General features: G+C 42.3%; 1 non-coding gene across 1 annotated transcript; it reads left to right on the top strand.

Annotated features, from left to right (window-relative positions):
* Positions 1 to 3,870: 3,870 nt before the first annotated feature.
* Positions 3,871 to 3,977, top strand: LOC136524892 (small nucleolar RNA R71). The gene has a single exon (XR_010776243.1). It is a non-coding gene; the product is annotated as a small nucleolar RNA R71 (small nucleolar RNA).
* Positions 3,978 to 23,979: the final 20,002 nt, after the last annotated feature.

Genomic DNA, 23,979 nt, shown 5'->3' with positions numbered 1-23,979 from the left:
GGTGAGGCTATCTCCTACTTCTTCTTGCCACTAGGAGTGTTGGTGAAGCGTATTCTGAATATCTTGCTATGTCTCTTCAATGGTAGTCAACCTGGTGTTGAGTCGGGAATGCATCTGCTAATCATGGTAGCCATGGGCAGAGAAGGACATACGTCCTCCATGGTGGCTGCTTGAGACTTCTTCATAGGGCTATTGCTGATAGTAGTCAAAGTTGCCATACTACCATTGCCCGCTTGAACCTTGTTGCTAGGAGCTCTCAGAGTGCTAAGGAGCGGGCTACTGCCAACCGGCATGCTCAGGTTGGTGCACATGGGAAGGTCCCATTTGGTCCCATCCTGCATAGCCAGTAAAAGCTGGTCCTTCGGGTATTGGATCATCACCGCGGTACCAGGGCTATGGATTGCGAGTTATTCTTGTAGAAGCACTTCTATGAGGCGTTGCTTCCATAACATGTAAATCAAAGACAAAAGAATTCACCGCATACAAACCGAGGTTCCGATCTGGTAACAGAATCTCAGTTGTATATCCCCGATACATCATGACAAGTTGCCCGTTATTGTTCTTTTTTAGCATGTGAGCCTTGAGAAAGTATTCATAATCAATGTACCAGCGGTCAATGTCCTCAATGTAAGAAAGTGAAACATTCTCCAATAGACCCAATTTTTGGGCAATGCGAGTGACCAAAGAGGTACACCGACATCTCCCTTGAGCTCAACAACATCCTTCCATTGATTCATCATGAACTTAATAGGTGAAACTTTCCTTCTCTTAACCATGGCATAAAGCAATTTAAGTTCATCCATCCTTATGGTGCGAAAGTCATTTCTAGGAAATAAAGAAAATCCTAGCCACTTATGTATGAAACACAAGGTAGGATGATGAATGTCATTAGTGTGAGGATGGTGACAATTGGGTTCCTTGGATATTTCCCTCCAAAATTTTACTCTATCATAATCTTGTAGAGCAGAGTCTACGTCAACTATGCATTGTGCATTGAATCCTAGAAGCTCACTAAATTGCCTCCAAGGGATAGAAAAATATTTTCCAAAGAGTCTAAATGTAACTTTAGAATCAGTGGTTTGTAGGGTGCATAGAAATTCAGCGGTTAAAAGCTTAAACCCTGGCTCATCAATATGCCAAACATTTTCCCACCCAACAATTTTAAATATGATCTCAAATTCAGCATCCATACCTGTTGCATGCAGAAGGGCTGGATCATAGACAGAAGTAAGAATGAACCTTTGGGTCTTTAGTTGTTTGTAGGCCTCTTTCTCTGTCCTATTCTGAAACTTAAGGTGCTTCTCCTCCAGCAGAATGTTCCTCTCAGTTGATGATCACTGAGGCAGCGCTCTGACAATGGGAGATGGAACATCGATCTGCATGTCGCTTGCCCTGGAAGAAGAGCTTCTCATCGAACGGGACGATCCCGCGTGCTTGAGCTTGCCCAAAAACTTGCTCATCTTCTCATAATAAAAATCAACAAATGATAAAACTCATGGAACGGGTTAGAAAATAAAAATGTCAGCGGTTAGCCGTCCGAAAGTTAGTCGTTCGAGGGTTGCCTAATGATTTTCTAATCAATATTTTGGCAGAACTTTTACCCTAATCTTTTTTATTTTCCTTCTTAATTTTAATCGCACTTCCACTCTTAATCTTTCCCACTCTTTCTAATTCCAATGGCATTTCTACTAAGTGGATTTTTAAACTACAAACATGGAATTCAAAATTTCAAACTTGGATACTGGATTGAGTGTCTGTGAGGCCGAGAGCAAGCAGGAGGGGTGCCATTTATAGGCTCTGTAGCAGCAGGCCGACCGGCCAAGTGGTGGGGCCGATCAGCCCCACATTGTTGCCAAATGGCATGTCCTTCCTCTAGATATTACCTTGCTTCACACTTAAGCAAGAATGGATGGCCGTCTATGGAATTTCGGTGGAGACATGACCTGAGTGGAGATGGAGGTGGAAATAGAGGTGATGGGTGGTGGTTGAGTGGGTCCTCCATGTTTCATGTGGGTCCTGGTTACCTGTATTTCTACCATATACACATGTATATATATGTAATGCAAAAAATATTTTATGATACTATGAAATATAAGAAGATGAATGAACGGTATTTTTAAATTTTTATGCCTTCATGGTAATTATTTATTACAAGTTTTTATGCTTCGTAAACATTATTTACATGGGGCTTGAATTTTATAATGACATGATGAGAATTTTTATTTTCTAATGCAGATGTTGAAAATTAAATATGCTAAGGCAAAATGATTAATGCAATGTGAAAAAGTAAATATGGATAACTACCAATTTTACCTCCCGACGAGGGTTCGGGATTTTTAGTCCGCTGAATTGGACTTCTCCAGTTTTACTCATTCCTTGGGTGCATCAGTCGGTTCCAAAAATAGAGACCCTGAATCGCTCTTCCTTGCCATTGATATGGAATTTGATTTCACTGGCTCCAAAATCAATGTGTGCATTTGTAGTGCTCAGGAAAGGTCTCCCAAGTATGAGGGGTGTCTTCATGTCTTCCTACATGTCAAGACTAGAACAAAGAAGTTTCTTATTTTTACTAGAATATTCTTGGCGATTCCTGTAGGATACCAGACCGATTGGTCGGCTAGTTGCAGGCACATTGATGTTGGCATGAGCATCGAATAGTTGAGCTTGTTGAAAACCTTTTTGGTCATGACACTAACGCTTGCTCCAAGGCCGCATAGCGCATTCTCAAAATTCTTGTTTTCGATCGAACAATCGATAGTGGGACATCATGGATCCTTCTTCTTGACAGGTGATGTATTTATGATGGCAGCACTACACTCATTAGTTAACTTAATTACCTCAATGGTGGGCAGTGGTCTTTTGTTGTTGAGGATGTCTCAGAGATACTTCATGTAGGAGGGTACCTAAATGGCATCTATTAGAGGAATATTGATATATAGCTTTTGAATTACCTCTACAAACTTACCAAACTGCTCATCCATTTTAGCTTTTCGATTTCTATGTGGAAACGGTAGGAGGTTGGTGTCATGAAAATGTTGCATCATTTCTTGTGCTTGTGGATCAACTTCTTCAACTTCACCGTCCTTCTTCTCCTCTTGTACTGCTGTTGGTGTCTTACCTATCCTTGTTGGATATGGAGGATCACGAGTAGACTTGCCACCTCTTGTCGTTATAGCATTGATCTTTTCAAGGTTAGTGGTAAAAGGCAGAGCAGCCGCCAACTGAGCTAATTGAGATTCTATCTTTTTATTATAGTTAAGTTGGTCTTTTATGGCAGAAGAAAAATTGTCAATTTTAGTGTTTATGTTTTCTAGCACCTTATCATTAAAAGCAAGCTTTTTAGAAATATTCTCATTAATCCTGGCTTGTTCTAAGATCAAGTCTCTCAAGGATGGCCGTTTAGGATTAGAAGAATTATAGTAATTACCTAGGTACTTACCTTGGTAACTTGACTATTGATGTAGTTGCCATCCTTGTCTCTATTGTTGTGGAGCAGAGTTGATAATATTTGCGTCTTCTTGATAGTCAGGGAAATCAACCCCCAAATATTCTCTACATGTGTTTTGAGCATTATAAGCATCTTGTAGAACTTGATGGTTTTTCTTGTAATTGGCTCGCTGTTCGAGCCAATTCAATAAGACGTCCATCTTAGTTGAAAGTACACACACCTCTTCTAGTACTTCTTCACTCTTATTGTAATGTTGAATGTTGCATTGGGACTAGTCTTGATTAGAGGCTATCTTTTCCATAAGAGTTTCAGCTTTTCCAAGGGTGAGTGACATGAATGCTCCTCCAGTAGTAGCATCCAGTTGTTCATGAGCTTTCTGAGTTAATCCATGGTAAAAGCTTTGCATGAGCAACCAATCTTCCATCCCATGATCAGGACAATTTGAAATGTATTCTTGAAAACATTCCCATGCTTCTGGAATGGTTTCTCCTCTCTGTTGTTGGAAGACGAAAATCTTTCCTCTTAAGGCATTGGTCTTGCCTATAGGGAAGAACTTTGCTAGGAGGACCTTCGAACACTTTACCCATGTGTTGATGTCATCTTTGTTGGTGTAGAACCACTACTTCGCCCTTCCCACTAGCGAGAATGGTAAGTGGCGGAGTAGTATGATACCTTAAGTGACGTCCTTGATGATGATTGTGCTGCTAATCTCTAGAAAATTCTAGAGATGAGCACTAGCATCTTCATGTGCTTTTCCACTGAATGAGGTAGCTTGCACCATGTTGATGAGGCTTGGCTTGAGTTCAAACTCAAGGTTGTTGGTTCAGAGTGTTGGTCTAGTGTGGATGTTCTCGGTGCTTGGAGCAGAGAATTCTCATATTGTTTTGTCAGCCATAGCTCTAGGAACTAGTGTTGAGCTTCCTCTTGATTGGTTTGATTGTGATTGATGGAATTTGTTGATAGATCAGAACCAATCCTACAATACCCTGTATAAAATATGAACAAAGACAAACAAGGGTAAGCCTGCTAAAGCAGAGGTGCTTAGTTATGATTTCATCAATAAGTATTTATTTGATCAATTCACTTTTTAGCCTTATTGATGAGGACATGGCACCTTCGGATACGAACAATGATTATAAGGTGCACTTGTTCCTACATTTGCATAGTAGCTTTGGTTATAATTCACTTGGTTCCACATGTATATGTCACTATTTGATTGTAGGTTCAAATGTGTTTCATAATGAAAGTTCATCAAAGTTGAACTTTTGGTTCGTCAGCAGCCCGACAGTGCCTCATTGGGAAGGCCATAACTCATCCATCCGGAGTGCGATCGAGGTCAATGAGCACTTGATGGAAAGCTTGTTTGATAAGCTTTCAAATGGATCTGGTCCTATATTAATATCACGTCGGCAAGGCCTCCAAATCACTAATATATTCTATCGCTATTTCTGGTGGGAGCTACACTGTCGTCATGGGCTTGTTAGACATCCTTGGGACCCAGGCCCAAGTTGGAGCACACCCCAAGAAGATGGAGAACACCTAAGAGATGGCCTTGGATGTCCTCCTCCTTGGTCACCACCTTAGGAGGCCAGCAAGGACGTCCAAGCTAAGCCAGAGGCCCAGTCCAATCCGAGTTCGAGTCTGCCTCGGCCGTCAGGACCAGTCTGCAATAAAACGGACGTCCAGGACGCATCCGAACTCCGTTTTCGATGATCCACATATGGATGGAAAGTTAATTTGATAAGGAAGCCGATCCAAGTGGTTTCACATCAAAACCTCTTCGGAATCAATAGGTATAGTCGAAACAAGTCAGCATCTAGAATCTGCCAGGGTGCTACGACACCTACTTTTGGTCCGTTGGATCATGTATCGTGTTTGGGCCCATTAGGGGGCGTGTCCAGGGTAGGCGATGACCCTAAGACCTTTATAATCATATGCCACCGCTGTCATTAGGTTTTGGGGTTTTGCTTAGATTATTCTGTCAAGAAACAGTTTCGCCGTTCTTCGGTTTGTGAGACCCCAACTCGTGAGATTAATCATTCATCTGCAATTTGGTTGCTTTCTTTCTTGTTCTTGCTTGTGTTCTTCGTTGCGCAGGCAGGGATTAGCCTTCTTGGCGAGGTCAACCTGGTCCGTGACTTGGTTGATAACCAGAGGAGCTGTGGTGCTAAGATTGCAGGGTTCGATCTTTCGATCTGAAGCTGGATCGGTGTGTCATTCTCCGCCACAACGATAGTTACCATCACCTGACGAAAGATCGGGATCCCCGTCTCCATTAAGTGGTAATCAGAGCTTCAGGTATACCGTCAAGTTCGCATCTTACCCTTAGTTTGAGTGTTTTTGCTTTTATCCCATCATCCAATGCCATATTTATTTCCTATCCTATAACCATCCGTGCCATAGCCTTTGCATGATTCAGTTTCAGAGTCCGCTTTGTTGAGTTTGTGTCCTAGGTCAAAGTCTTGTTGCTGGTTTAGATTGTGTTCTTTTCTAGTTTGTGTTGATCCCTGCACCCGCCGCTATTCCGTATCATCATCGGTTTGCATCTTGTGTCCACTAAAACCCTTATTCGAGCAACTTCCTTAAAACAGTCATAACTTTTGCATCCGAACTCGAAACGGGGAAAATTTTATATCTACGGAGAACACCAGAAAATTTTAGATATATTTCATCCCAGCGTTACTGGGTTCACAAAAATTAGATTTGCAAAATTCGATTAGGAAAATTGAGTTTCTGGGCCCACAAGTTTTGGTATGCTTTTTAGAGCACAGTCCTAATTTTCTATAGGCCACATCTTTTATTCAATTGAGCTCAATTTTTTTGTGGCTTATTCTTGTGTGCTCCTTGCTGAGAAAAAAATATCAAAAGAGCAAAAGCAAGAAAAAAAAGATTGGACAAAAAAAATAAAAGAAAAAAATAGTAAAAAAGAATAGAAGATATCGAAAAGGAGCACATAAGGAACACTCAATAGCTCTATTGTTTGTGGTACCTTTTGCCTTGTTCATATCCGTTGCTACCTTTAATACTTGTTTCCTTTCATCCTTGTTTCCTCTCTTGTTTATCACAACTGGTGATAGAAATACGTATAGGCCAGCAACTAGGACAAGTACTCTGGACATTTATTCAATATTGCTGTCTGTCACTGACTTGTGTGCCACATATATATATATTTGTTTTTTTGTGCCTCCCAAGCTCCACATATATACTTTAGATCAGTACAGAAAAAGGTCCTTGCAATCTCGGTACCACTACCTCATAGGTATCATGAACCAGCAGCCGGTTGTACCGCCCACTGCTTGCATTGGTAAGAACTTTGTAAGAGCTTGGTAAGACACTTCCACTTGCTGTCAAAAGTGACACCACTGCAACCACGTAGTCATTTGATAGGGATAATATTTTTGTATTGTCTTTTGCTGTCTTCTAACAATGACAGGTTGTTCGTATCCACCGACTTATGATGGTATAGGTGCTGATGAGTACATGGAGTGGGAAATTGCCATCGACAACATATTTGCTACTCGCTTTATGTGTCCAAGGAGGAAGGTAAAAAATGCAGCTAGTGTTTTGCGACATTCTGCTTTATCTTGGTGGGAGTCTTTATATCCTTCTGATAAACCTCAAACTTAGAATGATATGAAACTTCTTATGTGAGAAACCTTTGTTAATCCACCTCCTGTTTTGATTTCATATGATGAGGTGCACCATTTGGAGGAAGAATATGTTGTTATTCCTCTTGCTATGACTAACCTTCTGCAGGATAATATCCATAAGCGAGAGGATGACATGGAAGAAAATGAGGAGCTCACAACCTCATATGCAAATTTAGAACCATCACTTCACAATGCACCTATTGCTCCTGCTAAGAACACAGGTAATGCCCATGGTGCTACACTCACGGAAGGTAAAAATTGTCTTAATGTACTAAATTTTTCCACAAACCATGCTATCATAGAGCAATTGTTAGTGGAACTCTCTCTTGATTTATCTTTGTCCCGTGATAATTTGCTTGATGTTCCTTGTGATAAAGATGAATTAGTTGATGATGCTTCAGTTTTCCATGTTTTGGAACTAATTACTTATGCTGAACATAAACGTTTGCTTCCCATTGCTACTGAAAAAAAGAAAAGAAATTATTGTATTCTTCAAATACTTTGGGTTATATTGAGTTTGATACTTTATATGCTCTTAGTAGTTTAGAAGAGAAACTTAAATGTGTTGAATTGCCATGGTTGTCTACTTATACATATCATTTTATTGGAAAATATAATTGTAAAGGAGAGTATATGGTGCATCGTGTCTATATTTGTTCAACTCTGAAATCTCCTAATATTGCACAAAAGTATGATCAACCAAAGGATTCCAATTGCTATAATCTTGTCATGTCAAGTTTCCTTAGTTTTGTTATAAAGAAACATGTTAAATTTCAAGAAGGAGAGAAATGTTGGCTACTACCAACAACGTTTCCTTCAGCTAATCCCAAACCGAGGACGGTTTGTTGTCAAGAAGGGGAGGATGATGAGGACATGTCACCTTCGGATACGAACAATGATTATAAGGTGCACTCGTTCCTACATTTGCATAGTGGCTTTGGTTATAATTCACTTGGTTCCACATGTACATGTCACTATTTGATTGTAGGTTCAAATGTGTTTCATAATGGAAGTTCATCAAAGTTGAACTTTTGGTTCGTCGGCAGCCCGACAGTGCCTCATTGGGAAGGCCATAACTCATCCATCCGGAGTGCGATCGAGGTCAATGAGCACTTGATGGAAAGCTTATTTGATAAGCTTTCAAATAGATCTGGTCCCATCTCAATATCACATCGGCAAGGCCTCCAAATCACCAATATATTCTGTTGCTATTTCTGGTGGGAGCTACACTGTCGTCATGGGCTTGTTAGACATCCTTGGGACCCTGGCCCAAGTTGGAGCACGCCCCAAGAAGATGGAGAACACCTAAGAGATGGCCTTGGACATCCTCCTCCTTGGCCACCACCTTAGGAGGCCAGCAAGGACGTTCAAGCCAAGCCAGAGGCCCAGTCCAATCCGAGTTCGAGTCTGCCTCGGCCGTCAGGACCAGTCTACAATAAAACGGACGCCCAGGACGCATCCGAACTCCGTTTTCGATGATCCACATATGGATGGAAAGTTAATTTGATAAGGAGGCCAATCCAAGTGGTTTCACGTCAAAACCTCTTAGGAATCAATAGGAATAGTCGAAACAAGTCAGCGTCCAGAATCTGCCAGGGTGCTGCGACACCTACTTTTGGTCCGTTGGACCATGTATCATGTTTGGGCCTATTAGGGGCCGCGTCCAGGGTATGCGATGACCCTAAGACCTTTATAATCATATAGCGCCACCGTCATTAGGTTTTGGGGTTTTGCTTAGATTATTCTGTCAAGAAACAGTTTCACCGTTCTTCGGTTTGTGAGACCCCAACTCGTGAGATTAATCATTCATCTATAATTTGGTTGCTTTCTTTCTTGTTCTTACTTGTGTTCTTCGTTGCGCAGGCAGGGATTAGCCTTCTTGGTGAGGTCAACCTGGTCCATGACTTGGTTGATAACTAGAGGAGCTGTGGTGCTAAGATTGTAGGGTTCGATTTTTCGATCTGAAGCCGGATCGGTGTGTCATTCTCCGCCACAACGATAGTTACCATCACCTGACGGAAGATCGGGATCCCTGTCTCCATTACTTATGTCCCTCCCTGGCAACGGCGCAAGAAATGCTTGTTGACATTTCTTAGCATCACTCTTTTCTAAGTTGTCATCCCTAGCAATGATGCCAGAAATGCGTCTTGGTAATTATTGAGAACACATGTAAATTTATATAAATACTAAGTAATCCGCAAGCGCACAGATAATATACCATTATAGGATTTCACCCGGGAGTATACTAGGTATCATTATTTATATTTTGTCCATAGGGAGGAGTGATGGGGTGGCTAGAGATATTGACAAATATGTATACTTATGACAAGATCATTAACTCTCATGCTATAGCAAGGGTAAATCAAAACATAAATATATGATAAGTGTAAGGCATTGATTGTATTCCAGAGATAGAAATAGATACTCATAAATGTAGTATGGCTAAGCAGGAGATTAATTAAGAGCAAAGATTCTTGTAAGGAAAATGGACCCTAGGCCCATTTACTTTGGATTTTGGTGTTTGATGACCAACATAGCCAAATTGGACTAATAAATTTGCAAGTGTTTGTTTTGTAGTTCAATAGGGTGCAAGACGTGATTTGGACGAAGGCGACATGATGATCCAATGATCAACACCACAAGCAAGACCTTAGGAGCACAAGAGAAGACCCAAGATAACAATTAAAGTCCAAGCACGAAGATAGGAACCAAGCTGCATGCAAGATCGCAAAGAAACGAGTTCACAGAGGTGACCGGACGCTAGACGAAAGTGACCGGATGCTCCGATCAGTGGCTCGGCAACAACAGGTGTCAGCAGCAGTGACCAGACGCTGAACAAGTGGATCGACCGGACGCACCGATGGCACTGTTCAGCATCCCAACAACACATTCAGCAAGTGACCGGATGCTAGCGGAAAACCGACCGAACGTAGGACAGCAGTGTCCGGTCAAGTATAGAGAGGGTCTAGAGCGGTGAAATTGCGATCGGACGCGTTTGGTGGCAACTGACCAGACACTGGCAGCGTCCACTTAGCTGATTTGTGGCTCCAATGGTCGGGATGACCGGACGCGTCCGATCAGGATGACTTCAGCATCCGGTCAGTAGCAGAAAAGCAAGATTTCGTCCCCAACGGCTACTTTCTCAGTGGGGCTTATAAATAGACCCCCAACCGTCCATTTGAGTAGTGTGGAGCTGAGGAAACATACCAAGGGTGTTGATACACCATTTTAGTGATCTCCACTTGCATAGTGCTTAGTGTTTTATTAAGTGATTAGCGTAGGTGCTTTGCAAAGTGCTTAGGTTGATTAGACCACCGCTTATGCACTTGCTCGAGGTTTAGGCCTAGTGTTTAGTGAGGTTTGCATACCTCTTACCACTCGGTGCTTGCGCGCACCATTGCTATACATCAGAGGGTCTTGTAGTCTTTTGAGATCTCACCTACCGAGTTTGTGGTGTGGCCGCCACCGTGTACCAGAGAGAACAAGGCCCATGGCATTTCAGCCAGAAGCTTGATAGTGAAGACAGTGGGGAGCATCCAAGAGAGGCTTGTTGGAAGGCACGTCAGAGACCCACTTGCACGTGGGGAAGGCCCAAGGCTATCTATGGAGTTACTCGACCGGGAGCTTGGCCCTTGCAAGGGATTTCTTGTGAGGGGCTCCAACGAGGACTAGGGGGAAGCTTGCATGCTTCTCTATACCTCGGTAAAAATACTGAAGTCATCGATGGGAGTTTGCATATCTCACCTTGCTCTTTAGCTTCCTCATTTACATTGATTGTATTACTCCTTTTGCAGTAGAGATAGCAACACACTAGTAAAACCGTAGTGGCATATTTAGATAGTTTATCTGTTGCATAGGTTTTGCTAGGGTTAGAAAAAGAGGCCATAGTTTAGGAGTTAGATTTTTAAGTTGCCTAATTCACCCCCCTCTCAAGCGTCGCGGTCCACTTCAATTGGTATTAGAGACGGTTGGCTCAAATTTGGTCCTTTGGCTTAACCGCCGTTGAGCCGACGCTATTTAGAGTGGTTGGGATAGATACCTCTAGGCCTCATCACTTTGACGGCACTAACTTCCCTTATTATAGAGCTAGAATGGCTTGCTACCTTGGGGCAGTTGATTTGGGAGTTTGGAGAGTCACTCATGACGGGGTGAAACCCATTAAGAATCCTGATAAACCCACAAAGAGTGATGAAAAGGAAATACATTTCAATGCTAGAGCTAAGAATTGCTTGTTTGAATCATTTAGCACAGATGTGTTTAACCAAGTATTCATGTTAAATATGGCAAATTAAATATGGTTAAAACTCTAAGTGCTCCATGACGGCACATCTAATATCCGTAAGCAAAAGCATTGTCTAGCTAAGCAAAATTATGATACCTTTACAATGAATGATAATGAGCTTGTTCATGATATGTATTCTCGTTTGAAACTAATTATCAATGAGCTCCACTCAATAGGACTAACCGAGCTAGATGACACGAACATCATGAGAAAGATCATCTCTGTGCTACCACAAAAGAAATATGCAAGCATCATCACCATCCTTCACAACATGGAGGACTTGGGCACCATGACCCAGGCCATAGTTATTGGCAAGATAGTGACATTTGAAATGTCACGCAAGATGGGTCAAGAAGAAGCCTCTTCATCAAGCAAAGGCAAAGCTCTCGCATGTAGCGAGAAAAAGAAGATGAAGAGCAAGCAAGTTGAGACAAGCTCAAGCTCAAGCTCCTCAAGTGAAGAAGAAGAAGAAGATGAGGATGATGATGAAGATGAAGATTCAAGTGATGATGATCAATCTTCCTCCTCCACCTCCGACCTTGATGAAGAATCAATCAAACTAATCAACAAGGTGGAGAAGATGATCCAAAAGCTCAATGTCAAGGGTGTGCCCATCCAAATCCAAGATCTCATTTTCACAAATCAAAGAAATAAGCAAAAAAAGAGAGGATGCTATGGATGCGGTGAGTTGGTGTACTTTGTGGAAGCTTGTCCAAATAAGCCCACACCCAAGACAAAGAAGTCATGCAAGAAACAAGCCCTCACATCAATAAGGACATGAGATGATTCTTCAAGTGAAGAAGAACACCATCACAAGAGGCAAGGGCGCAAGCACTCATCATCAAGCTCTTCCCGTGTGTGCCTTATGGCATGAGGTAACGAAAGCTCATCCTTTAGTGAGAGTGATAGTGATGATGAAATGCCTTCTTATAAAGAAATTGTGCAACAAAATCTTAACTATGCTAAAGTTTGCACTAGTCAACAATAGAAGCTCGGAAAGATTAAAGAGAAGCTAGATAGTTCACAAGAAGCATATAAAACTTTGCTTGAACAATATGAGAATTTTGCTAATCTCAATGTTGAACTATCTACTAAAATTAAGCAACTTAAGGCTAGTGTAACAACAAATGCTGCATAATTAATGATGAGCAACTTGCTAAGAAAAATGAAAACTTAAAAGAAAAATTAGCTAGCTCACAAGATGCTTATAAAAAGAAAAGTTCTAATATGTCTAAAAAGGATGCCTCTACTTCTTGTAATGATTTATGTTTAGACTCATCCTTGTGCAACCAAGTTTGTGTTGAGAAAGTTGTTGTAGATACATGCACACAAGAGGTTGCAAAGGAGAATGAGCAACTCAAGCAAGAAGTAGCTCGCCTCACAAAGGACTTGACTCAAGTGAAAGACAAGGCGAAGCAAGCCCAACTTCATCAAGATAACAACGTCAAGGGAGTGAAGAAGCTTGATGAAGGAAAAACCGTGGTTTTCTACGTGTGCCACAAGGAAGGCCACAAGTCCTATGAGTGCAAGGTGAAGAATGGGGGAGGAGCAAAGAAGGAGAAAAAGAAAACAAGCAAGCTCTCCAACACCTACACCAACAAGGTGGACAAGAAGACCTCCACACCTTATCTCTTGAAGAAGAAGAAAAATGACAAGGTGGTGGCCATAAAGGTGAACAAGCAAGCCAACAATAGGGTCAAACGCTTTTGGGTGCCAAAGGAAATCTTCTCCAATATGAAGAGCACCAAAAAGGTTTGGATCCCAAAAGGGAAGTGAGAAGTCCTATAGACTTTGGGGAATTTGGAGACTTGGCAAAGTATGGATGCATTTCATAGGGTGCATCATGATGGACAAAATCATTGCCAAGTGGGTTAGTGAATACTATGGACCCAAATTCCCCTTCCCATGTTAGGTAACTAGATTCAATTTACTTCAATTGGTATTAGATCTAAATTTTCCTACAATTGGTATCTTTTAGCATTTAGTTACTCTTCATGCCTAGGTTTGCATTTGCATTCTTATATTTTTTGTCATGCATACACTAGGTATTTTATATGGTAGGCTTGCTCGGTTTCATTCTTATTCTTTGGAGCAATCCTACATGGTTTAAAATTGTTTGGGAGCACGACACATAGCTTGTCCTTCAATTGTTCATCTAATATATGCCAAAGTCCAAATTGTAGATAATTTCTCCCGAATATCGCCTTAAAAAATGACTCACATTCATGTGATGTCATCTTTCAAGTGGTATTTTTAATTCTAAAATCAATGTGCATGTTTCCTACAAGTATTCCATACTTGTGTGCACAAATTTAGGGGGAGGTTACTCTACAAGTTGGATGCTTTGAGACTAACACCTCTTCAAGCTTATCATATGTGTAGTAGTCTCATTGCAAGGAAAATGGAGTCCTCGGAGTTAAGCATCATACTTCAAATATCCACCACCAATTGCAAGTGGTAGAAATCAAATTGATTTCTACATGTGGTATTTCTAAACCAATATCATCATGTTGATTTCAAATTTGATATTTATATGCTTTCTCCGAGCATTATATAGATTAAATTCCCTTGTGCAATACTTTGCCAATTATGCATATGCTTTGCCTTCTATCATATGTATGCATATATTTAGGGGGAGCTTAGTCTATATAATGTGAGAGTCAAATTTTGTGATTTATTTTCACTCTACACACAAAGGATCACAAAGTTTGACCCTCCCTTGTGCTACTAATGTCTTCCTTTTTGGTGTTTAATTCCAAAGGGGGAGAATTTAGAGGACCAAAAGCAAGCATTAATTTATAGTAATGGTACAAGAAATGGAGGATAGTGGATTATGGATTAGCCTATGTAATGGGGGGAGAATTTATAGGAAGCAAGGCTTAAATCCATAATACCACATGGGGACATTTGCAAGGGCAAGATAAGTTTTTATGGAGTCTTACAAGTAGTATTTTTAGCTTCATATAATCTTGCCCCTTGCATTGCATCCTAAGCAAGTAGGTAGTTTTTTAAATTTCAAAATTCTATTATTTGCTTGCTTTGGTCGTGTTGTCATCAATCACCAAAAAGGGGGAGATTGTAAGGAAAATGGACCCTAGGCCCATTTACTTTGGATTTTGGTATTTGATGACCAACACAACCAAATTGGACTAATAAATTTGCAAGTGTTTGTTTTGTAGTTCAATAGGGTGCAAGACATGACTTGGACGAAGGAGACGTGATGATCCAATGATCAACACCACAAGCAAGACCTTAGGAGCACAAGAGAAGACCCAAGATATCAAGCAAAGTCCAAGCACGAAGATAGGAACCAAGCCGCACGCAAGATTGCGAAGAAACGAGTTCATAGAGGTGACCGAACGCTGGACCGGACATTGGAGGAAAGTGACCGGACGCTCTGATCGGTGGCTCGGCAACAGCAGGCGTTAGCAGCAGTGACTAGACGCTGAACAAGTGGATCAACTAGACACACCAATGGCACTGTTCATCAGCCCAACAACACATTCAACAAGTGACCGGACGCTAGTGGCAAACCGATCGGACACAGGACAACAGCGTCCGATCGAGTACAAAGAGGTTCCAGAGCGGCGAAATTGCGACCGAACGCGTCCGGTGGCAACTGATCGGATGCTGGCAGTGTCTGATCAGCTGATTCGTGGCTCCAACAGTTGAGACGACCGAACACGTCCAATCAGGACGACTTCAGCGTCCGGTCAGTAGCAGAAAAGCGGGATTTCATCCCCAACGGCTACTTTCTTAGTGGGGCTTGTAAATAGACCCCCAACCAGCCATTTGAGTAGTGTGGAGCTGAGGAAACATACCAAGGGTGTTGATACACTATTTTAGTGATCTGCACTTGCATAGTGCTTAGTGTTTTATTAGGTGATTAGCGTAGGTGCTTTGCGAAGCGCTTAGGTTGATTAGACTACCGCTTATGCGCTTGCTCTAGGCTTAGGCCCTTTGTTTAGTGAGGTTTGCATACCTCTTACCACTCAGTGCTTGCACACACTATTTTTGTACATCAGAGGGGCTTGTAGTCTTACGAGATCACACCAACCGAGTTTATGGTGTGGCCGCCACCGCGTACCGGAGGGAACAAGGCCCACGATATTTCGGCCGGAAGCTTGATAGTGAAGACGGCGGGGAGCATCCGGGAGAGGCTTGTTGGAAGGCACGTTGGAGACCCACTTGCGCGTGGGGAAGGCCCGAGGCTATCTGCGGAGTTACTCGACCAAGAGCTTGGTACATTTAGATAGTTTATCTTTTGCATAGGTTTTGCTAGGTTAGAAAAAGAGGCTATAGTTTAGGAGTTAGATTTTTAAGTTGCCTAATTCACCCCCCTCTTAGGCATCACAGTCCACTTCAATTCCTAAGTCATTTCTTATTTACTAAGTCTTTTGTACACCCAAGTATATACACTCTCATCTATAGCATAATTAACTCTATATCTAAGCATAAGGAACATTACTAAGGAAGATCAAGAATAGAGCTTGACTCCCTTCGCAACCAGGTTCTACTTGTTCTACAAATGGGGAGTGGACTACAAAGGACTCAACGAGAGTGTCACACTCATGATCTACCACATGGCCCGAAGTGTAGAGTGCATCCACAGGTAAACAATATTTAAGCACCACGCTTATATAATGTCGACCACTTAACCCACTCGAGTATTGAGCTAAGCGCTTTGTGAAAGTATGCATAAATTAATTATCAATCATGACTATATCAAACATACAACTAGAGCAAACTAGGAACATAATAAATAGCAATATAATATTGAAGTAGCATAAAGTCATAAAATAAAGAGAGATACAATGGCTTTACCAGCTTCCAAACAGCGAATCCGGAATCCTGAGCAAATGCCCAACTCTACTTAAATCTGCTAGATAGCCTATACTAGAACTTGAAGAATTGGAGCTCTATTCTCCTCTCTAGAAACCCTAATTTTTTATCTGATCTTGACTTATGACATAATGATTGAATGATGCCTCAGGAAGGGGGATAGGGGATAGTATATATATGCTGGAAGGTCAATCCTGAGCCCTTGGATCAAACTGACTTGAATAAATGACATAGATGCAATCTAGAAGGCGGTGGAGGAACCGACGTCGAAGCGGAGGCCAACATGTGGGACTAGGGGATAGGTCGGCCTGTAGGTGGGACCCCCACCTGGCATCCTCTCGGGCCTCGCTTTGGTGGAGTGTCTTCTGGTGTCCTCTTGATTTTTCTAGAGTTGTTTATGCCATGGATAAGCGCAATTTAATTGGACGAATTGATCCTCCTTGATGGTTTTCTAGATACACCCTACTGAAAACAAAGATTCACCAAAACTTATGGAAATTATCAGTTTAAACCCCTAAGTCTATGTTGGTGATCATTTTCATGCATTTATTCAAGTTACATTGATAGTTCATGATGGATGATAACCACCGTCAACAAGAAGCATCTGTTGAGGAGGCACATAGTGATGAGGACATCACTACTTCATTGCATACAAGCCAAGGAGAGGAGGAGGTCCAGCATGGGCGTCCAATTCATCTTTTTCATAGTGGAAGTCTAGTCCAACTCAAGTTTGAGTCTGGCTCGGGCTCTAGGACCAATTTGCCTTAAACTGGTCACCCAGGATGCATCCGGACTCCATTTTCGATGATCCACATATGGAAAGCTAATTGGATAAGGAAGCCAACCTAATTGGTCTGACGTCAAAAGCCCTTCAGAATCAACAAGAATCGTCGAAACAAGTCAGCGGTCCAGAATCTGTCAGGGTGTTGCGACACTGTCTTTTGGTCCATTGGACCGTGTATCTTGTTTGGGCCCATTAGGGGGCGCGTCCAGGGGGTGACACCCAAGAGTCTATAAATACCAGCTGTCGCTCTCCTTAAGGTTTGTGTTTTGTTTAGTTCTTGATTTCCTTCTGAAACAGACATCGTTTTGCTGCAACTGTGCCGCCAAGGCTGCTTGCTGTGAACCAGGGCCCCAGTTCTTGATCTTGTTCGCCTGTGGCGATTAGTCCTTTTGAATAAAGACTTGAACTCCTTCTCGTTATCAAAAGCCTCATATTTATTTGCAATTTTAGATTGCGTTCATCCCGTTCTTGCTTCTGTTCTCGATTCGCTTGTAGGAAAGCCTTTTCGGCGAGGTCAATCGTGTTCGCATGGTTGATAACCAATGGAGCATTGGTGTAATGGTTGCGGGGTCCAAATTAGTCTTGGTTCGAAGCCTAGATTGTGAACGTCGAGTCTCCATCAATTGACTCTATCATACCTTTCGGAAGATCAGGCCTAGTCTACATCAAGTGGTATCAGAGACCTTGTTGTCTGTTAGGTATAACTTTGTTCTCCCCTTTAGATTGTTACTATTTTTGTATTACCTATAGTCCACAAAAAGCCAAAAAAATATACATCATCACATATTCCCTATCCTATAGCCTCATTGTGTCGTGCAATTTCGTCTCTATTTTGCACAGTTGAGTTTGTGCCCTAAGTCAAGTTCTTGTTGCTGGTTTTAGATCGTTTTTGAGTCCTGTTTGTGTTTTCCCCTTTGTTTTTCATCATAATCTGTGAACATCTTTAAGTCTTATTGAGTTTCCTTTGTATCCATCAAACCCTAGTCCACGCCATCTAATTTTCTACACTTGTCTTTACTGTTTTCATTAAATCATTGCCGCCGTGACCAATTTTGCGCGCGTTGTTCCCGTTTTGTCCTCTAATTTGGAGTACGTTCGTAAAACAGGTCTAGTTTTCGCATACGAACCCAGATTTCGACGTTCCATATATCAAAATTGATCAGAAAAAAATTCGGATCCATCCATCCCTGCCTTGTCAGGGTCAGAGATTTTTATTTTGTTCAAAAAGTGGTCACAAGATCCTCTTTTCGTGGTCACAAGGTTTTTGTCGATTTCGAGCACGTCTTCTGGAAATTCCATAGGCCATGTCTTTCACTTGTTTAAGCTCATATTTTCTGTGGTTACTTCTTTTGTGCTCCTAAGTGAAAAAAAATAAAAAAAATAAAAAGAAAAGGTTGAAATTTCTCAAAAAACAACGACAACCCAAAAAATAGAAAAAAGAGGGGCAAAAGAGGAACAATATCTAGAGGAGCACATAGAGAGCGCCATTTGAGCTGTGTTTGCGTGTGCTGATTTCTACCTTGTTCCTAATTATATTCTTGCTGTTCACATCACTTGATACATCTAGTACTTAGAACGTGAGTAGGCCAGCAACTAAGACAAGTACTTGGGATACTTATTTAGCTTTGTCATTCAGTTGCGAATTTTGCTATTCCTTGCTACTATATTGTGTCTGTCCAAGCTCCACTTTCTTCTAACCAAGTACATGTTCACCTTACAACTGTTACACTCAAGCTACAACGGTATTATAGTCACCGACGATTGCACCGCCTATTACTTTGGTAAGAACACTTGTAAGACCGTGGTAAGACACTTGAGAGTTGAGTGCCCTATTTTTCCTTGTCCACAACCATGTCAGGAAAAGCCAGAGGCAGCGGCCAAGGAAACGAGGACGCACCTACAGATTTCAATGACTACGTTTCTAAGAATGAGCTTTGTGCTATTCTTGATGACAAGTTCAATGAGATCCTTTAATAAATCACCAATTTGGCCAAGAGGATTGAAGATGTTGAACAACGACATCCTGAACCACGTCCTGAAGAAGAAGATGATCTCTTTGAGGACGATGGCGACGCGGAGGCTGAAGCCGAAGCTCAACGACGTGCTGAGGATGCACGTAGCCGTAATCGGTTGAACTTTAACCGATGCGATATGGGAGGTAACAACCAAGGTAATAATGATCCTTTCTCTAAAACTAAGTTTAAGATACCTTCTTTTTCTAGTTCTGCTAATCCTAAAGCATATTTAGATTGAGAGATGGCTGTAGATAAAAAATTTAGCTCCCATCAAGTACCTGAAGAATATAGAGTTAGACTTGCTACTAGTGAGTTTACTAGTTTTGCTCTTTTCTGGTGGAATGATATTTGCAATAATGCTAATGTTAATGCTAATGCTAATGCTAATGCTCAAATACCTCAAACCTGGACTATACTTAAACGATAAATGAAATCGAGATTTGTTCCTCCATACTATCAGCGTGATCTGCGATTAAAACTGCAACGTTTAAATCAAGGTAGTAAAACTGTTGAGGAATATTATCAGGAGCTTTTAATTGGTCTAGCACGTAGTAACATACAAGAGGATGAAATGGATAAGTGTTCTAGATTTTTTGGAGGTTTGCGTCGTGAAATATAGGATGTTCTTAACTATAAAGAATGGACTAGATTTTCTCAATTATATGATTATGGTATTAAAGCTAAAAGGGAAGTACAGGGACGAGAACCTAGGCGATCCACGACTCCATCCGCGACTCCATCCATTCCTTCACGTCCAACCGAGGTGAGTAAATTTTCTATTGTACAGACACCACCAGCGCCTGTAAAGAAGAGTTCTCCTATCACACCTTCTTCCAGTGGATCTGCTACACCTTCCTCTAGCAGCTCTGCTAAAGTTGTGTGCCACCGCTGCAAGGGCATGGGACATATTGCTAAAGAATGCCCTAGCAAACGTGCATATATTGCTACTGATGATGGTGGGTATACTAGTGCTAGTGATGAAGAGAATGAATTTGCACTTGCAACTGATCTTTATGCAGATAAATTTGCGGATAGTGCTGAAGATCCTGATGAGGTAATTGATAGTGTGGCATGCACTGCAGACTACAAATCAATCCTTGTTCAGAGTGTTTTGAGTACACAAGTTGAGCCAGTAGACAAGCTACAACGTCATAATTTGTTTTAAATGTTCCTCATTATCAATAATTTTCGTGTTCGTGCTATAATTGATGGAGGGAGCAGCAATAACTTGGTAAGTTCTGAGCTTGTCAAGACTCTTGGTTTATCTACACGTGCTCTTCCACATTCATACCATGTTCAGTGGTTCAACAATAGTGGTAAGGCAAAGGTAACACAATCTGCTCATGTGCATTTTTCTATTGGGTCATACCATGATTATGTTGATTTTGATGTCGTGCCTATGCAAGCTTGTTCATTTTTGTTAGGCCGCCCTTGGCCATATGATAATAATGCTCTACATCATGGTAGGCAAAATAGATATACTTTTATATTTAAGGGAAAGACCATTGCTTTACTTCCTTTAACTCCTGCTGAAATTGTGCAATATGAAAAGGAACTTGCTGAAAAGAAAAAGAAAGGCCATGATAAAGACTTTAGCAAACCAACAAATGAACCATCAAGTTGCGGCTGCTGAATGGACATGGGGCAAGGCCCCTATATCTTGTCCTTGGATAAAGGAGATAGAGAGCGCCTATGACTTTGACATCAAGAAGGCCGATGGGATCTTTGATTTGCTGCTTGAGAAGAAGCAGTTGAAGTTACCTCCAAACCATGTGATTCCTTCGGCTGGAGAACTCAAAGGAAAGAGGTACTGCAAATTCCATAATTCTACTTCTCACAGTATCAATGAATGCAGAGTCTTCAGGCAGCACATCTAGAGAGCCATTGAGCAGGGAAAGATTAAGTTTGAATCAACCAAGAAGCCAGCGATGGGTATAGATGGACATCCCTTTCCAGGGGTGAATATGGTGGAATTTCAGTTGACTAAAGGAAAGACTAAAGTGCTGACATCGATTAAGGCCAAGGAAGACAGGTCAATCGACCCCAAAGTCTAGATATCGGTTAATGAATACAAACAACAACATAATCAACAAATGAGGCGATATGAACAAGGAGAAACCTCTAGAGCTGGTGCTATGCATCCTCGAGTGACATCTAGGGTCTTGTTAAACAAGTGGCAACGACAAAAGGAGAAGGACTACAAATGCTAGCTTGAAGAAGAAGAATATGAACATCGGTGCAAAGAAGAAAGGTATGAAAAAGAGCAAGCTGAGATACACTGGAGTTATCCTTTCTTCAAACACTGCTGGAATAAAGGTTTGAAATTGCCTACAAGACGTAACTGCCCGGAGTGTAGTAATCAATATGTAGAGTTCAGGCGATCTCAAACCAACCGTCGGTCCATCAATGAGCGTTTGAATTATCAACCTAACGACATGGATCAGCGCATAAAAAATAAAGGAGTTCATGATCGGTTAGGAAAGCGTGTGCATGGTCAAAATTGGTCCGATCATGATGAAGAAACAGAGCATATTTGGCAAGAAGGCCAGTGGTGCCCAGGAGGTCTGACAAGGAGCCAAAAAAGAAGAGTTCAGCGCCTGAGGAATAGAGAGCTAGAAGCTCAGAAATCTGTCAAACCCAAGACATGGCACGTCAAGCAAACAGTCGAGAAGGGTAAGCTATCGACTGATATTAGTATGGTGTTTATTCTGCCTGCAGAGTTCATGGCTCCTTCAAGATTTATTGATGAAGAATATGATGAAGAGGATATAGAAGAAGCAGTGGCTCAATTAAATCTCCGGTCACAACAAGCTACATTTGATAGACCATCTCAGCATCGGCACTTAAAGGTTTATACATAAAAGGATTTGTCGATGGAAAATAGATAACTAAGATGTTAGTCGATGGAGGTGTTGTAGTCAATCTTACGCCATACACTACCTTCCTCAAGCTTGGGAAGGGCCCAGAAGATCTGCTTGAAACTGATATGATGTTGAAAGACTTCAGGGGCAATGCGTCCAAGACCTAGGGGGCAGTCAACGTCAAATTGATGATTAGGAGTAAGACCCTACCCACTACTTTCTTCGTCATTGATGGTAAAAGAACGTATAGTCTGCTCTTGGGTCGTGACTGGATTCACACCAATTGTTGTATTCCATCAACAATGCACCAATATCTTTTCAATGGCAAGGAGATAACATCAAAGTGGTTCCGGCTGACACATCCATGAGCGTGGCAACAGTCGATCCAGCATACTGGGAATTCAAAGACCGTGAATGTTTCTCCGGCAAGGTCTGGTAAAGAGGCGTCATTAGGATCAACGATGAACGTCAATAGCCGATTCAAGCAATCGGCTCTGAGAGTTTATTTTAATGGCTCCCTAATTGGTCATTATGGAACATGTCAAGCGCCTCAACGCCCAACGCAACTGGATGTACCACAGCTGCGCGACGTCCTCCAGATTGTAGGAGGCCATCCACACGCGCTCCTCCGGCATGGTGCGCTGTTGGCGAAAATAGGATTCGCATTTGTTGATGAAGAGCATCGGATCGGTCTTGCCATCGAAGCGGGGGAAGTCGAGCTTCTGGAATCGTGGGGGCCGATCCAGATCACGAGGAGGCTCCTCGTGCCCGCCGCCGCCGTTGTCCGACGACGATGATGACTTGTCCTTCATGGTGGCCATGTCGTCCTTCACGGAAGACAACTCAGTCTGGAACGACTTCATCATCTCCATGAGGTCCTTGATGGTGGGTTCAGCCATGGTGGTGGAGTGGCCGGTGGAAGGAGTGGACGTGGAAGGGGGTGGTGGAGGGCTGGAGCGGGTGGGAGAGGATCTACGCGACGCCGATACCAGGTTGTCAAGCGCCTCAACGCCCAACGTCGCTGGACCGCGGCTACGTAACTCGTAGTCGCGCTCCAGGCCTTCATCGTGAGAAGATCTCACCGGTGGCTTGAGAGAGTTTGGGAGAGAGGAGCAACTTTAGGATAATTGATCTTCCTTCCTTCTCTCCAAATCTGTTACACGGCATATATGGCCAATGGCCCCACCAAACTCTTCTATAATTAAGGCATGCAAAAGGAAACTAGGTCCTATCTTTCTAAACTTAGCCACTGACGATGGCACCTGCCTTGGCCGCGCGCTCCGTAGCCCTCCTGGCGTCACGACGGCGCCTATAGGTGCGCCCGTACATGACAGAACGGCTAAAATGTTGTTCTTATAGATTAATTCGTCAGAATGTAGCCGTTCCGTTTCAAGAAATCAGATCTGGCAATATACGATTCATTGTTAGATTAAACCAATGCGGGGTAAATGCAAGCAAACAAGGCTGGAAGCTGTACTTGTACGTCCATCTACCTCAAGCCGATCAAGCAGCAGTCGACGAACTTGACTCTGCGACAGGCAGGTGGCAGGACGGCAAGGGAAGTGGGCAAGCTACAGCCGCCTAGCCTCTCATTGTTATCATCGCCATCAAACGTCCGATCACCTGATCTTGACCATCAAGAGCCGGAGAGCGGTGCGGTGGAACCTCCTTGCCTGATTTTGTGCTGCCAGCAAAATGCAGAATAGAATTTCTGGGATCGACTATGCACCTGTGCCGATGAGAGTTCTGAGACACTAACTCGCAATCGGCTATATGGAGCCGAGCACCTATAATCGGCTATATGAAACCAATGCGACCTTCATTGCAATCAATAAAGAAAAGGTATGCTAAGAGATTTGAGTCCTTAGCTATAAGGCCGATGTGATATTTGTGTCCACCAAGTAGCAAGCAACGCAGAAGCCTGTGCTACAGATTGACGATATAGCTCTGACACGTGGTCAGATAATATCGATGCAAGACAACCGGAGGAGTCAATAGCCGATGAAGCCATAGGCGAGGCGATCGGCTCATTAATTCCCATGAAGGTTTTCTCAGCATTTTTATTTTGATTAGTATATTGGAAGGTCTCCATCCATC

This window comes from Miscanthus floridulus, chromosome 18 (genome assembly GCF_019320115.1).
Source record: "Miscanthus floridulus cultivar M001 chromosome 18, ASM1932011v1, whole genome shotgun sequence".
Taxonomy (NCBI): Eukaryota; Viridiplantae; Streptophyta; class Magnoliopsida; order Poales; family Poaceae; genus Miscanthus; species Miscanthus floridulus.
This window is presented reverse-complemented; position numbering and strand designations above follow the sequence as displayed.